Here is a 5,000-nt window from a genome sequence, read left to right on the forward strand (position 1 = left end):
GTCTTCTTTCCCCGCTGATTCTCCCAAGCCCGTTCCCTTGGCTGTGGTTTCGCTAGATAGTAGATAGGGACATAACCCACCAACCTTCCCATGGTCCTTCCGACCTCGCGGTCATGCGGACCGGGTCTCGACCGAATCAATGGGAGATGCGCCGGTGAGTCTTTACGCACTCTGTGCATCGTCACCGGCGCACTCTCTTGACTCCCTACAAATTTACGCAATTTCTGTCCCGTGCGCATTCTCCCTCTCTCTCGAGAGGGCTGCGCGAGGCGCATTCTCCCCCCGGGGGGCTGCGGACAACACAAGAGAACGGCTCGTCGTCGGTGTCGATCTTTCCACGTCAGCGTCGCGTCCCGTCGTGTATTGCTCGTGCAGTGCTCGCCTCAGTCCCTTCTCCTCGGCATCTATCTCGCTTCTCGCGCGATGCCAGGCGCGTGCGAATCTACTGAACGCGGCATAGTTCGCCTCCGAGGCCACGAGATCCGCGAAGTAAACCGGTCCCGGCCCGCCCGTCACCACGCGGTCCAGCATCTCCTCCCTCTCCCGATCGTACAGCCCGCACTCCCATAGGACGTGATCCCTGTACTCCTCCGCAAGCCCGCACGGGCACGTCCCGACCTCTTTGAGACCAAGGTCCCGCAGGCGGCCGTTGAACGCGCCGTGACCTGCCAAAAGCTGCGACGTGAAGTAGTCGGGCGCTACCCACGCCGCGCGAAGTCTACCCCTGACGCAAGGGAAGAAGCGCTGCAGGTCGCGCCCCCTCTCCTCGACCTCCCAGCGCTCCTGCCACTTGTCAACCACCTCGGAGTGGACCCTACGCTTTAGGTCATTGACCTCTCCCTTGGCCGTTTCCCTTTTCGTCGCCTGAATCTTGCCCGCACGGTACACTTCGAGATCCGCCGGCAGCACGCCGCCCAGGACGGCCAGCGCCGGCGTGCTTGTCGTCCGATAGGCCTTCGTCAAAAGCACCAACGCAGACCTCTGGGCTCGCAGCAGCCGACTCGCCACCACAAACGCAAGAGATCTGCCATACCACACCGCAGCCGCGTACGTAATGGTCGCGACAAATGTTCCGTAGTATAACAACCGGAGCGCCGGGTATCTGATACCCCAGTTGGAGGCAGACACTCTAGCCATCTTCCCGAAGCACCTTGCACCTCTGTCGCCGATGTCTTGCGCGTGTTCCGCAAACGTGCCGCGCTCGTCCAGCACCACGCCGAGCAGCTTCGCCACGCCGACGGCCTTCACCGAGTCGCCCCCCAGCCGGATCACCGGCGGACGCTGGAACCTGCCCTTCAATGTTATAGACTGCGTTTTCGAAGACGAAAACGACAGCCTATTCCGCTGGCCCCATTCGAGCGCCAGTTGAAGAGTGGTCGCCGCCTTCCACTCGATGTCCGCCCGGGAGTTCGCCTCGATCAAGACCGTGACGTCGTCTGCGTACGCTACCAGCTCTACTCCTGGGGGCACCGCCATCCGCAACAAATCGTCCACCAGAATGTTCCACAGTGTCGGCCCTAAAACAGAGCCCTGTGGGCAACCCATGGTAGAGTTCTTCCAGACGGACACGTTATTCGCGAACATCCCCACCCTTCTACCGGTAAAGTACGAACACAGCAGTCTATAAACGTTGCGAGGACAACCGCCCTGCTTAAACTTGACCAGGACCATCGGCCACCATGCGTTATCGAACGCGCCCGAGATATCCAATAGGATGGCCTGGACGTACTTGTGGTTCGTCTCTCGCACGACGTCCAATACTCTGCTCAAAGCAGTCACCGTCGACTTCCCGTGCATGAATCCGTGCTGATTGGGCGATATACGGCCGTATAGGCCCGGTGTACACTCGCAGATCAGCCTCTCCAGGATCTTCCCCAGTACCGACAGAAGCGTAACGGGCCTGTACGCTTTCGGGTCCGTGAGTGGTCTCCCATTGCCCTTCGGTATAACAACCAGCCTTCCGATCTTCCAAACGTCTGGAAACACGCCTTCTCGGACACACTTGCTGTAAATATACATCATTTCCGACGCGGCCACATTCCAAACGACCTTGGCAATCCTCGCCGTGATACCGTCTAGCCCCGGACATTTATTAGGTAGGCTCTTCACGATCCTATCGAGTGCTGACCTGTCCACTATGTCCACGTCTTTACCCGACGGCGCGAAAGCGGCGGCAAGGCGCACCCTTGAGTGGTACGGCGAGTCGACCGCCACATCATCGTCCGGGTACATGATCGCCAGAACTCCAGACATCGCTTCCTCCATGTTCGTAGCAAATCCCTGCGATAGCTTCATACCGTTTACTACTCCCGAGGGTGGGCGCACGCGCCCGCTAGCGAGCCGGTACGCCATTCCCCAGGGATCTTCATTCCCAGAGTCGGAAATTCTTCTGTAGTGCTCGGTTTCGGCATTCCGCATTGCCTTCCGGTACCTAGTACGGGCAAGATGAAAGCGTTTTCGCGCAATCTCTTCGCACAGGCCGCCCGCGCGCCTTGCCTGTTGCCACTCCCGACGAAATTTATTATGCTGCCTGCGGAGGCCGTCCAGTTCACCCGACCACCACTCGTAGCCCCCATGCCGTTTAGGCTTCACCACCCCCAAACATTTCTCCGCCGAAGTCACGACAGCGGAAGTAAACGCCGAACAAATAGCCTGAGCAGGAGCGTTAAACGTTATCCTGCCCACGCGCAACGTTAAGTCCGAGCGGAACCGGTCCCAATCCACCCCGCGGTCACGAAACCTTATCGGCTCCATGCCCTGTTCACTGCTACGCGCCTGATGCAGTTGTCCCGAGGAACTAGCTGATCCGAGATGGATCACAAACGTAATCAGGCGGTGGTCACTCGCGCTGAGATCGGCGTGCACGGTCCATCCGTCGATCCGAACTCCTCTCGTTCCCAGAGTCGCGTCAATGTTGGAGCTCCCATTCGGTGAACTAAAGGTGTCCGGTTGGCCTTGGACGTTGTGGACCAGGAGACCCCACGACAGCACGAAACTCTCCATAGCCGTCCTACGCTGCTCTGCCACTCTACCTCTTCCTTCACACTGGTCCTCGCGACTGTACCACAGCTGAGAGTGGGTGTTTGTATCGACACCTATGACCACGCATTTTCCTCGAAGCGCTTCCAGCACTCGTTCCAAGTGCTCCAGGTGTGGGGCTATCTCATCCTTGTACTGGAAGTACGCCGACACCACGTACACGGTGTTTTCCCCCCCTCCTAGCTGTGCCACGAAACAGTGAGACGTGCACAAGTTGCGGAGTACGAGCACTGCCAGATCGTCTCTCAGCACGATGATTCCTGCCATTGGGGCCACATCGTGCTGGTACAGGCCCGGCAGCCTAGCTGCCGGGTATTGTTCTTGCACCAGACAGACGCTGAGGTCCAGATTCCTCGCGAGAGCCGGCAGCTCCTTGGTGGCCATCGCCGACCCTTGCAGGTTTACTTGTCCGACCGAGATGTCCGTCTTGTCTCCTCGTGAACCGCCTATGGACCTATAATCCATAGTTGGTTCTTTCTAAGGATCGCTTCTCCGCCGCCTGTCTCGCCGGGCACTGTACCGAAGCGGTTCGGTGGTCCTCCGACGGCTTCCCTGCTTTTTTACAGGTGGCGCACCTACGGAAGGTGTTTTTGCACGCTTTATGCGACATAATGGCGTCAAAGGCATTTTTGTCCATCACTTATGACCCTATTGCAACTTCCGTCGTCTCTACCGTCGACTCTACCGTCGTCTCTACCGTCGACTCTACCGTCGACTCTACCGACGACTCTACCGTTGACTCTACCGTCGGCTCTACCGTCGACTCTACCGTCGACTCTACCGTCGACTCTACCGGCGACTCTACCGGCGACTCTACCGACGACTCTACCGACGACTCTACCGACGACTCTACCGACGACTCTACCGACGACTCTACCGACGACTCTACCGACGACTCTACCGACGACTCTACCGACGACTCTACCGACGACTCTACCGACGACTCTACCGACGACTCTACCGACGACTCTACCGACGACTCTACCGACGACTCTATCGACGACTCTACCGACGACTCTACCTACGACTCTACCGACGACTCTACCGACGACTCTACCGACGACTCTACCAACGGCTCTACCAACGGCTCTACCGACGACTCTACCTAAGCTACAGGTAAGCGACAGACCACAGACCGAGACGCCTATATCTTATCTCCCTATCCGCACGTACTGGCTACACGTCACCGATCACGTCAGTGAGACAAAGAGCGAGATGTATTTTATCCCGCTCTAACGCACCTATGCTACGTCACCGATCACGCCAGACCGGTGTGAGACGCACTATGCGTTGTGTCCCTCTCTAACACGTACCGGTCACCCCTACACAACTACGTCACCAATCACGCCACCAAGCGAGAACAAAGGAATGTTTCTCGTAGTGATTCAGCATTAATAACTATATAAATTAACGGAAATCTAATCAACAATTTAAATAATAATAATAATAATAAGTAATTAACGATTATTTTAGTCCTTATTAGTGCACTAGCACTTACCGCGCCGCGCGGTTAGCCACGCGGCTTCCTTTAAAATCCTCCCAGGTCCTTTAGCACAACACAACAACACTTTAAATAATAACACGCACTTACGCAAACGAAAATAACCAAACACTATAGATAATAAAAAGAATAAAACGATAGACGACAATATATTGCAATAATCACGGAGCAATTTATAGACACGTGTACACGTCCGCACTCTGCGAATGCCGAACGACGAGATAGATAGGGACAGCGGGAATCTCGTTAATCCATTCATGCGCGTCACTAATTAGATGACGAGGCATTTGGCTACCTTAAGAGAGTCATAGTTACTCCCGCCGTTTACCCGCGCTTGCTTGAATTTCTTCACGTTGACATTCAGAGCACTGGGCAGAAATCACATTGCGTCAACACCCGCGAGGGCCATCGCAATGCTTTGTTTTAATTAGACAGTCGGATTCCCCTTGTCCGTGCCAGT

At 56.2% G+C, this 5,000-nt stretch overlaps 1 pseudogene; it reads right to left on the reverse strand.

Annotated features, from left to right (window-relative positions):
* LOC123719841 overlaps positions 1-5,000 on the reverse strand; it is an 8,651-nt pseudogene that overhangs the window by 1,100 nt on the left and 2,551 nt on the right.

The sequence above is a fragment of the Pieris brassicae genome, unplaced genomic scaffold, assembly GCF_905147105.1.
Source record: "Pieris brassicae unplaced genomic scaffold, ilPieBrab1.1, whole genome shotgun sequence".
Lineage (NCBI taxonomy): Eukaryota > Metazoa > Arthropoda > Insecta > Lepidoptera > Pieridae > Pieris > Pieris brassicae.